The 12,423-nt window shown below is 41.0% G+C and overlaps 1 protein-coding gene across 1 annotated transcript in view; it reads left to right on the forward strand.

The window, feature by feature from the left end:
* The window catches only part of LOC140688385 (trafficking protein particle complex subunit 9-like), a 488,572-nt gene that overhangs the window by 94,175 nt on the left and 381,974 nt on the right, over nucleotides 1-12,423 (forward strand). Inside the window, exons 11-12 of the mRNA XM_072947071.1 lie at nucleotides 10,035-10,224; nucleotides 10,779-10,869. The gene's annotated coding sequence lies outside the window, so the exon portion shown is untranslated. The remainder of the gene's footprint in view (nucleotides 1-10,034; nucleotides 10,225-10,778; nucleotides 10,870-12,423) is intronic.

Here is a 12,423-nt window from a genome sequence, read left to right on the forward strand (position 1 = left end):
CACATTGATCATTTTTAGGGAATAAGCTTCTCTTGCGATTAAAGAAAATTTTGATTTTTTTTCCTGTACTCTTAACAGGTTTAAATTATCAAAATATTGATTTGACATGTCACTTTTCTAATAGAATAAAGCTCATGCTGTTTTATTATGTAAATAAATGTTTTTGTATTTCAATAAACTTGTATGATATCCTGGCTCTTTTAGAAGTACTTTGCAAAATACTTAGATATCCTACTGTTGGAAAAATACACATGTGACTTTTATGAATATAGTGCCTAGTACAGTGCTTTTGCTACAGTGCAAGACATGAGACCTAGGAGAGCTATGCTGCCGATTACCAGGAGGACAGATCCCATGTCTCAGTTTCCCCTCCTGCAAAATGAAGTGGCTGGACTGGAATCTTTCCTCTTCTAAGATGAGTTTCCATGAGCCTATGTCTTCTGTTTATATTCAGGAGTATTAGCAATATCAGATTAAATACTGAATACCCCTCCCTTCCCCGGAAGCAAAGTGCAGTATGTGCTACATAAGCTTTTAGTTATCTGATTCTCGTTTCTGATCCTACAGGCAATTTTTTTGTTGCATCTTTCCCGGCAACCTGGAAGGTCTTTTCAGCCATAGGTGGCGCTGTTGCACTTTCTTACAGTCTTGATTTTCCTGTTTGTAAAAGAAGGCTTAAACAACGTGATTTTATTTTGATTCCTTTGCTTAATGTTTCAGAATAGCCCAATGTCCATTATGTCTGTCTACCTGGAAAAATTATTCTGCTTATATCTTAGTTTTATTCTGTCATGTCACTGTGAACATTTCAGACTTGCATTGCAAACAATGGCAAAATACGTCTTGTCTTCCAGTGTTAGAAACCAGTGAGCCGGGATTTTATAAAAGAGCTAGAAGCAGCCTCTGGAGCACCTTAAAGCTGAAAAGTGTATTGAGTTCCCTGAGTATTGACCCCGCCGCTGTGTGTTAATTGGTGGTAGGAGATTTGGTGCATTTACGAAGGGGTGTAGTTTTTGACTTGGGTTTGCATGCACGCACTGCCACTGAGCCACGTGAGCCTGAGTCAGTTCGTTTTGAGATTTTCCCTCGTGTGTGAGATGGGGACATTCATATCTGCTTTGTAGAATTGTGAGACTTAGAAATTATGTAAAGAATTTACCACAGTGGGTATGTCAAGAGGGCTCAAAAACTTTAGCTGCTGTTTTGTGTGAAGCCATCATTTGAGAGTCTTTGGAAATTACTAAGAAACAGGAAAATAAGAAAATCTGGTTTTATGATGAAAGATATTTGAGGAGCTTCCATATTTCCTATACCCATAATTAAGCATCAGCAGAGTAAGAACTGTTACACAGTCATCCTTATCCAACGTTAAGCCACAGAATTATTTGTTACTTCATATATGTTGGGGCCTAAGGAGATCCAATACTTATACACATGTTGTCTCCAGCAGCCAACTGAGAGATGACACAAAAAAGTAGGCATGTGATAAATGTCTTCTTTGTTACTGATGAAGCCACATTCTCCATGAAATTCAGGGCTGTGGGAAATGCATGTCATGACACTGTGTCCCAGAATTAGAGACTCACGCTGTCCCATGTAGCTCTGGGCCACAGCGAGCCTTCCCTTGAGAGGACCTGCCCCTTCATGCACAGGGCTTTCCTGCCATGGAACTGAGCATCCCTAGTGCTTCCCAATGGTGACCAACACTGGAGGGAAAGGAAGGATTTCAAATGCCCTGCTTGTCTTCCCAGACTCACACCTCAGTCTGTTACTGTGATGAGGGCTAGATGTGGGCCGGGTGCCAGGGGTGTGAAGGGAGAAGCACTCTCCATGGCCCAGTGGAGTGGTTAGGAGGCATCCCCCTCCCGTGGTTTAAACAGGTGGTGAGATAGAAGAGAAGTGTTCTCCCCAAGAGTTTATAAAAGTAGAAATAAGGATTTTCTTTGTGACTTAGACTAGCCAGGAAACACATAAATGATTAGAAGGCAGACTTGTAAATCACTTTGATATTAATTTAACATTTGTTGAGCACCAAAAGTGTGCTACTTTCTTTTCTGAGAGTTTTACAGAAATGAATCCTTCAATCTTTTCAACAAGCGAGTAAGGAAAATTTGATTGTTGTCTCAGGTTTACAATGTGGAAATTGAGGCATACAGAGGGTAAGTAAGTTGGCCAAAATCACAGAACTAGTAAGTGGCAGAGCTGGTATTTAAACCCTCGCTGTCTGGTTTTGAGGATCCCAGAGATGGGCTTTGGGTGTTTAGCGTTACCTGTATCCCTGAATCTATGTACCCCTGTGCATAAGTTAGCCCAGAAAGGACAGGAAAAGGAGAGTTACACAGGTGCTCATAGTCGTATCTTGGCCACTGTCCATGGAAAGTGCACTGTGATTGGCGTTAATTGTTTTCCAGGCAGTATATCAGTTCTTATAACAGAAATTTAGTCCATTGAGTTAATCTAGAATCCCTTCCTGCTCTGCTTCTGTCCATGGTTGCCATGTGACTGCCTGCCCATGATTGGGCGGTGGAGGAGAAAATGTACTCATGGTTGAACTCTGATATTTCAACCTGGTTCATAGTGTCACATCTTCTGTTACATTAATAAGGTAAGTTTCTGGTTTTCTTTCATCGGTGTGTCATGAGTTTGGTTAATGTGAAACCAGTCCATGGGAGCCCAGGGGTGCTGACGGTATAATTTCTGAGCACGTTGTGGCACTTCAACCCGAGCAGACCTGGCTGGAGGATTTCCACCAACCGCACTGATATCCCCCAACAACAGGGTCCTCTCCCACCCCCGGATGTGAGGCTGGGAGCTCTCTGAGTAGGCCAGTCAGAGGCCAAGTCCACCAATCAGAAAATGATGAAGTACCTGGAAGTGGGTTTAATAGAAGAAAAGGGCTTCCAGGTTGTCTGATGGGCTGTTCGAGTCCGTTTGGTGAAAAACTGTCCTGTGTCTGTGGTTGAGCTGCTTCTTTGCTGTTGAAAAGTCTGGATTAGATGAAGGGATTTTAAAAAGCAGAAAGGAGTGATTTCAGGTGGTACGCCCACACAGGTGAGAAGTGATGGATGACCGCCTGTGTGAGGCATAGACAGAGTCTTACAAACTTCATAAAATAACTTTAAAATCTCTTCTATCTGAGTGCAGTTCCTTTGGGGTCCAGTTCAACACTGGTCATGCTGAGAATGCAAAAATTGATGATGGCAGAAAGGACACGGAGGCATCAAAAAGGTCTCAGTCATTTTCCCTTTTAAAAGGATGCGGCACAGTGTAATATATTTGAGCTGGTTTTCCACTGAACACTTTTGAGTGTTTTCTGGGACTCCCCAGTGCCCCAAGGTTCCATGCAGCTGGGTGTCCCCTCAGTGCAGCTCCGTCAGCGCTTGCCCTGTGCTGACACGGTGTCACGGGGAGCAGGACGGTCAGCGTACCCGGCTCCTCCGAGCTCTGTCTCCTCATCCGCAGCGCCGGGTTCCTCTTCCGTGTCTACTTAGTAGGGTTGCTGAGAATCACACGTGATGGTTGTCAGGCGTGACTTGTGGTTGTCTCTGTGATTGGATATAGTCAATATTTGATAGAAACACTTTTTTTGTATAATTGTAGCACATAGATTGCAGTGGGTTTTAGTCTGCATTTTTTTTATAACTGTATTCTTATTTTTAAATATGCACTTATTTTTATTTATTTTTTTGGAGGTACTGCAGAATAAAGCCAGGACATTGTGCATCCTAAGCAGGTGCTCAACAACTGAGTAATACACACCCTCCTTGTCTGCACTTGAAAATAACTATTGCAATAAACAAAATAGCTCTTAAACACCATCAAGGTACCTAGTCTCTGTATAGACAATTGAACACGTATGCTATTTCAATACGAATAATTGTTGTTGAGAAATAATTTCTGAATCTGTTAATGTGCTTAAAAACGATCATAGGTAGTGATAAACATGAATCTTTGATCCAGTAATCCTTAGGGTCTCTTTTGCCATCAAGGGAAATTACATTCTACAGAGAAGGCTAATTGGGTCTCTTTCGTGTTTGGATGGTTTAGCAGATGATCAAGGCTTTCAAAAGCTGACAGTTTTGTATTTTAAACTAACTAAAAAGTTATCTTCTAGAAGTTGTAAGTACTAAGCTTGTGAAGTGCCCAGTAATCCAGGGGTAAGTGTCTGTGCCTGTGTGAAAGTTTGTGTGTGTGATTTCAGGAAGGTAGAAATAATTTCCATATAGACTTCGGATACCTTTCTCCTCCAGTTCAAGGTGTAGGCATATATTTACACAAATAAATTGATATTGTTTGTCATTTGGTATATTGTTGGGAATAAGAGGTTCTCATACTTGTTTCAGAAGGGTTGGGGAGCATGAGCTTGGAAAATGGGAGGAGAAAGAGGCAAGGAGGCACTACACACTTTGTGCAGGATATGAGAAACAGTAGCTTTTCATTTCTCTTTTCTTCTATAGCAAACTGGCACTGAATTGTAACCTAGTATTACTCAGAATTGCTTTTCTGATCAGATACAAGTGCCTCAGAGTTTTCAAGGCAACATGAATGATGAAATGTGTTTTAGCAGTTATCTTTAAAAGTAGTTTTATTTTTCAAGTAAAAGGATATTGCCTGTACTTTCTTCCAGCGGTACAAGAAATTCTCATTGATCTATGTACATGATCTATGAGCTTAGTTTCTTTTTTTTTTTTTACGTGCTTGTTTCATTGTGGTTTGAATGAATGTTTAAAATTTCTGGATTTTGCTCTTTAGAACATGCTGATTTATCAGAACTGTAAAAAACCTGATTGTTACTTGGTCCTTGTTTTTTGGGGCTCCCTATTGATTTCTTTTGTCTGTTGAAGAGGGAAATTCTTCCTCTAGCCTGCAGATCATTAAGTGAATGGTTAGCAGTGTGCCTTTAATATTATTTGAATGCATTGAACATGTTTGTCCAGTGAATTTTGAATTGACTCATTGTAATGACTTTGCTTTGGTTCTGTGACTTTTGCTCCTCTCCACAAGAATTTGAATTCTCTGTTGTATTTTGTATACGTGTTATTAACAGGGGAAGAAATTTTGTATTTTTTACAGAGGTGGGTTTTCCTACCCCTCTGAATGCCTTCTGTAATTTATACAATAAATATCTGTTATTGCAGTGCATAATTACTTCATAAACTATTTTTTGGCATAATCAGAAACAATGACAAAGAATTATAATAAAAAATACGAAAACCTTCCTTCCTTTGAAGAATAGAAATCAGGTGGTCAGGCTCCCGCATGCTTTGTGCCTGACACACTTACTCTCATGTCATTGTGTATCATGATTCGGAGATGGAGTTGCTTCAGGTTTATAGATTTTTGTTTTAACATTTGTGTTGAATTCTTTCTCCAGGCTGATGTTTTCTGCTTGGTTTGTGGAAAGATTGGAAGGGAAACAAATGCTTTGTTTTGTTTTCAGGAGACCTGAGTTGATGAGAAAAGTGTTGAGGTTGGGCTGAGGAACAGAGTGACACTCCATCTCCTCCCGGCTGAAATTGATAAACAAGGAAATCAATTAAGTTTATCTGTATTTGACAAATAGAAGTTAGTGAGCCCAAGCTGGCAAGATATGCCCAATGGGAATTACTGAATTCACCTGCAGAATTAGGTGCTTTACTAAGTAGAAACAGCTTAGAGCAATCAGAAAAATCAGTAATATTATGAGATATAAAGGGATTGTAATAACTTTTATTTCTGAAACTTTTATTCAGTAAGTTGTGTAGAGCTACTATTAAGTTTCAAGCACCAGGAGTTAAAGAGTGTGGGTGGTTCTGTAGGATCGTTATTCACGGATGTGTCTAGTCCCTGCTAGAGTGGCTGCAGCTGGCAGGAAAAGACCGACAGCCAGGATTTGTCATCCTAGTCTGTCCTCCATAATGGTTCCATGTGGGAGCCCATGATTGCGTTAACAAATTGTAACACACCCCAGCCGCCTGTGAACTTTAAGAAGAGAAAAATATGCTTAGAAACTGCTTAGCAAGCAAGTTCCTGTGCATCCTCACTCCAGTCTCCTTGCCTTAAAAAGCAGAGACAATGCTTTGCTTGCATAGTTGAAGTTTTAGATAGCACTCTGCTGGTTGCAAAGCAAGGACCGAGGCCCTCAGCTATAAACGCTTGGCTTGTGTGCTGTTAGAACGTCTATTATCCCCAAAACAAGGCCTGGCTGGTCTGGTGGTCTGCTTTGTAATTCACATATCTAAAAATGTATCTTGTTCCCTTCACCCCATTACTTCCTTAAAATTAAACTAATCCTTTGTACTCATTGTGTATTCTACAATCTCTGCCTCACCCTGTCTTTCCCGAATTTCCTCCTTACTATCACACAACTGATAATGAATTTTTCCTTTGATTATACACAATAAATATGGGAGCATCTTAGAGCCTCTTGGAGTTGACTCCCTACTCCCTCTCGATTTCTTGACTTTTTCCACAGAGTCTTGAATAATCATTCCGTATGGGTAAGACTTCTGCCAGCCAGAACCCACAGTTCCAGGTGAGAACGATGCAGGCTTTATCTCTCCTACCAAATGGAGAGAGAGAAGAGAATTGAGATCTGCTCCCTAGTGGTCCCTTCCTGCCCCAGGGCCACTGCAGTTCACCTGCAGCCTTCTGGCCTCTGCTCAGAGGGCCTCTGTCCCAGGACTGACCACAGCCTTTTATTCCCTTGTCAACATTTCCTGCGCCTTTCAGAAGTTGGTCTTTTCTCTGTATAACGCTGGCAGATTTGATGGTGGTCAGCGTGCTGGTGGGCAGTCCTTTGGGGACTCCCAGGAGCCATGCTGATTCCCTGAGTCTTTCAATCTGGGTTACCCAACAGTCGAGCACCGGAGGAAGCCCATTCATGTGAGGTCAACAGAGCATTTCATCAGTTTCACTTTATTTTTAAATTTTCAGTGGAGAAATTATTTGTAGCAAACTGTTCCAGATTTTCGGCCGCCTGCTTTCCTCACCACGATTTCCTTGTTGGCTCTGGTGCTTGTTTTAAGAAACAAGTTTCTTCTCTGTACTTTTGTAGCTGTTGGGCTTGCCCAATACTTGATCTGCATTTGAAGCAGAATGCTTCTTCGTGATGTCAAACTGATTTTCGTATTTCTGAATATTTCGTGTACACTCAGCAACTGTTTCAAGTGAAATGCTCTGTCCAATTCCGGTTAACTCACATTTGCTGATCTCGTGCTTTCATGCTGAGGGCAGTTTCCTCTTCCTCTAACAAAAGTTAGCAATTTGCATTACTATGGAATGTACTGGCCCGAGGTGCTTTTTTTCTTAAAAGTTTTAATACAATTCACCCATTTAAGTGTACAGTGGTTTTTACTCTATGCCCAGAATTGTGCCTCGCAGTCCATCTTAGAATATTTTCATCCCCCCAACAGGAAGCCCCGTATGTATAAGCAGTCATTCCCATCTTCCCCATCCTCCCCTAGCCCCAAGGAGCCACTCTTCTTTCTCTGTGGGTTTGCCTGTGCTGGACATTTCATGTAAACCCAGTCACTTCTTGTAAGTGGAACCGTCTATTGTGACTGACTTCTTCCACACTGAGTAACGTTTTCAATGTTTGTCCACGTTGTGGCCTGGGTCAGTACTCTATGCTTTGCTATTGCTGAATACTATTCCACTGTATGGCTGGGCCCCACTGTTTACCCATTCATCACGTGATAGGCATTTGGGTTGTTGCTGCTTTTTGGCTGTGATGAGTAGTGTTGCCGTGAATATTCCTTTAGGAGTTTTTATGTGGACATTTGTTTTCAGTTCTCTTACGTGTGTGCCCAGACAGCAGAATTGCTGGGTCATTCAGAAACCAAATATTCAACTCTCTGAGGACCTACCAGGCTGTTTTCCAAAGTGGCCACGCTGTGTTATGTCCTCACCAGCAAGGGCTGCGCGCTCCGCTCCCTCTGTGTCCTCATTAGTGCTTGTTACTCTTTTTTTTCTTATAACCTATTGTAGTTAGTGTGAAGCGGTTTCTCCTAGTGGTTTTGACTTCATTTCCCTTACAGCTAATGATATTGAACATCGTTTCATTGTGCTTATTGGCCATTTGTATATTTTCCTTGAATAATACATTTTCAGATCCTTTATTCACCTTTTAATTGAGTTGCCTTTTTAGTGTTGAGATGTAGGAGTTTTTTGGGATTTTTTGTTTTTGTTTTTTTTTTTTTTTTACATTTGGAGATACAAATTCCTAATCAGATAAATGATTTGAAAAATTTTCTCCTGTGTGTTGTTTTTTCACTTTATGGATGGTGCTCTTTGAAGCAAATTTCTAAATTTTGATGAACTCCAATTTATCTCTGTTTTCTTTGTTCCTTGTGCTTTTGGGGTATTATTTAAAATCTGAGTTATTTTATTTAAACTTGTATATATAAAGTAACATAATTCGTAGGACCGTTCTAGGAGATGGGTGAGGTTGCTGTCCCCAGTCTATGGATAGGAGACTGAGATGCAGAAAATTTCACTGAAATATCAGTGTCACAGCTACCCAGTGCTGTGGGAGTTCAGACCCTCATGTTTGTCCCCAGCATCTGTGCTCTTCACCACCATGCTCCACTACTGCCTGGAGTCGTTAATGAAAACGTCTTTCCTTTCTTGATTTCTTGTTAGTTTGTTTTCTCATTGGGGACCACATCTCCTCATTTTCCTTTCGGAAATCAGTGTAGATTTATTTTAGGTCTCATGTAGGCAGAAGCATTGTTGTCAGATAACTTCTTTATTACTCACTCTCCAGTGATGATTGTTGCTAGTTGACCTAATCAAGTCATGCTTAAGTCTTTCCTGCTCTTGACACTTAAAACAGTCATGACTTACAGAATGCTCAAAGAAGAAAGTATTTGATTGATTTTATTTTGCTACCCAATCAAACCAATCAAATAAAAACTCCGGTGTTGACACAGACTATAAGCCCTCCAGGCTAGGGTCACTGTCTTCCTTGTGTTTCATTGGTTTGATCACAGTGTCTGGATAGTGCCTTTCTGTCCAGCAGATTTGTGAGGATACGGTGCTCGTGAATCATTGTCGGGACAGAATTTTGAGCACAGACTGTGTTGTTCATTTCCCAAGGGAAAAGATAATATAGAAATACTGCTCAGATCTATTTTAAAATTAAGCTTGGAATTTTGAGAAGAATTCAAGGAACCATACAAAGATCATTTTCACTAATTTTAGATCTATCTTAGACACTTTATGGTTACTTAGCAGAATAACTTATCATGTAGCTTTGACAAGAGGACTGTAGTATTGATTATTTGTTTTAGTTGAAATATTCAAACTGTGATAAAGTAATCAGTGCCTATAAATGAGCTAATATGTTTGTATTTCTATGCAACATGGGAGCAGACTTCATATGTTTCTATATAATATATATGACTGTGTTTTAATCTGTCTGACAGTGTTTTTATACATTTTCAGCAATTTTGTAACTTTAGAATTCTTCTAAGAAATTCACTCCCCATAATATTGCAGTTTGTACTGTGTATCCTGTCTTATGCATGGGATTCCACTGTCCCCTCAGTGAGGAATTTCCTTTCCTATTGAGTTAGTAACAGAGTTAAAGGATCTGTGATATCTAGGCCTTCGCTCTCCATGTGTTTGCAGTTGGCTGCCAATTAGGATTTTGCCTTTCTTGAGATTTCATTGTTCAATTAGAAGTTTTGAAAATAACTATTAGTATGTTTCACTGGTCTCCCTAGAAACTTGTGTTTGTGCTTTTCAGTTTTCAAATTATGAAAATTGTATATGCACACTTGTTTTTAAGTAGTCCTTTTTCACTAGATATGTGTTTACCACTTTATAGTTAAAATTTTTTTTCTCAATGAATGAATCGGTGTGCATGTTTTAAAATATAGCTTACTTTTTATTTTTCTTATTCTAACAGGTATATTCATGCTACAGAATTTAGAAAATAAGGATAAACTCAGTAATAACTTAAAAATGGCCTCTAATCTCACCTGGAGATACAGTTGTAAGGTTTGAAATTGAGAATTACAAGTCCTCTCACGTTGTTCTTGTTTTTCAAGTACGTTGTAGTTACTGAGACCCTCGAATTCCCATTTGAATTGTAGCAGCAGCTAGTCAGTTACTGCAGAGGAGCCCACTGGGATTGTGATCGAGACCACGTTGAGTATACGGATCGCTCTGGGGAGCACTGCCATCCCAAGAGCGCTGTCATTTGTTCCAGGAATGTGCGTGGTGTGTCTGTCTGTCCAGGTATTTAGGTCTTCTTTAATTTTTTTTCAAAAAATGCGTAGAGTTTACATAGTATTATTTTATTTTTTATTTTTTGCCTTTATACTGAGTAAAAGTGTGCAAGGTACCGGGATCAGAATTGTATTATAGCCCCGCCACTTGCTGTCACCATGGACGCTGCGGTTTCTTTGCCCGCTGTAAAATCTTGCACAAAATAGGACGTCAGTAACTCTCTCTTGAATGAATGATTATATGATTGTTGGATGATGCTTGAGAGTTCTTGTGATGATGTCTTTTTCCCAGCCTTTCCCCTCTTCTTAACTATGCCCTTTCTCTTCCTTTCCTCCAGCCTGGGTTTCAGCCTGCCTGTGGCATTGATTTTCCCTGTCTGTGGGCTCTTCCTTTCACTAGTTCACGATAATGTTACATGTGGGCTGTGGAAACGTTTTAGATGTCAAGAAAGGGCAAATCCATTGCATGCTAGTATTTTTAGACTGTGGTATTCTTTTATCAAATGAAATTAAATCAGGCTGACACCCTGAGCCCTCCCCTGAGCTCTTTTTGCCTTCCTACAGGTGATACTGCTCTGGTTGCTGCATGTGCCTTTCTCCAGCCTTGGTTTTGGAGTTGAGTAAGTCACCATCACTGGAAACCTCTCTTTAAAAGGTGAAGAGAACATTTGCTCCTTCTCCCTGGTTGGGGACTTGGATGAGATGAGGTAACAGATAAAGAATGGAGCCCCACCTCATTCTGACCCCTGCTCTTTCCGTTCATTCTCCAGGGGAAAAAGTACAGTTCAAAAATATAAAAATTGTGAGCTAATGATATAGACAAAACAACCGAACATTAATTAAATATCCTTTCATGCCAGAAACAAATGTATTATACACACAAAAAGCACATAAATTACGGTAGCACTGTGGTTACAAACGTGGTTCCGAGTTCGAGTCCAGTTCTGGAGTGACCAGTCCTGTGAGATGGAGAACTGGTAGGTCGGCTTAGCCTCTCCCGGACTTGTTTTCTGTCCTGCAGAGACGGGGCTCGCTAGGCGTCCCCCCCGTAGAGGTTCTGTGGGGCGTAAATGACGCGCGTGGGCAGCCCGAGCACAGCTGCTCGTTCCTCGTAAGTGCAGGATGGCGTAGCTTTTGTGGTACGGTTTTATGACCGCCCCGTGTTGACTCTCTGCTCCGAAGGGATGCCTTGTGGTTTGGAGATGGGATTCTCACTTCAGTGAATACCCAATGATTGTGTTATTGGGCCCTGCTGATTTGAATCTATTCTTTATAAAGTACATATTGTAGATATATTTTTCAACCATTCATGCTTTTTTTTTAACTATTTAAAATGCTACCCTCTCATCTCTTGGTGTGACTTTTCATGGAATCCAGGAGACAGTCCTAAGCTACCTGCCTCTTCACACTTCTCCATGGTGGTTTTCTTCCCTGACTACAAGAGGGTTTTACATAGGAAATTTTTTTTGTTCCCCTTTTCTTTCTTCTTTTGTTCACCTTTCCATCTGTCCATTTATCTACCCACTGATTCTTCTGACTTGTTCCAAAATGCATTTCAGGCAGCTTACAGAAGAACAGATACCAAAATAAACAGGTGAGAAAATGGGGCCAAGTTCAGACAGTGAGGCTAGGAAGTGACCCTGTGTGATGGTTACAGGCGTGAGACACACACCTCTGCCCTGTGACTTATAAGATCGACAGAAGCAGTGTGCCTCAGTCTCCCTGCAGACACAGGGAAACAGGGTTTGTGGGAGATGCTAACTGGCTGTGAAATAAATAAGTGGCTGAGGAGAAGCCCAGCCTTTCCATCTACTAAGGCTTAGGAGAATATTTTGAGTGTCTTCCAAAACCAGAGTATTGCATCTTTTCTTTTGTGAGAGTTCTACGTATAGTTGGTTACATTCTATACCTGGAAATTTCTCCAAAACTGCTTCCCACGTGAGTCCCATGGCTCGGGAATGGGGTGGTTCTGCTCATTGACGGGTGTTGGCCAGAAACCGAAAATGACAGCCTCAAAGGAGCCTGGGAATTGTCAGTTAAGTTTTGTCAGTGCTGTAGATTTCAGAAAATGGTTTCACCGTGCCTCTCTATCTGAGGCGGCAGCGTGCTCTCTTACCAGCATCAGGAGCTCATGGCCGCGGGATGGTGGGGGTTGACTGCACTGCCATCAAGACAGCTGGGCTAGTCACTGCAGACGTGGTGTTTTTAC

This window comes from Vicugna pacos, chromosome 22 (assembly GCF_048564905.1).
Source record: "Vicugna pacos chromosome 22, VicPac4, whole genome shotgun sequence".
NCBI lineage: Eukaryota > Metazoa > Chordata > Mammalia > Artiodactyla > Camelidae > Vicugna > Vicugna pacos.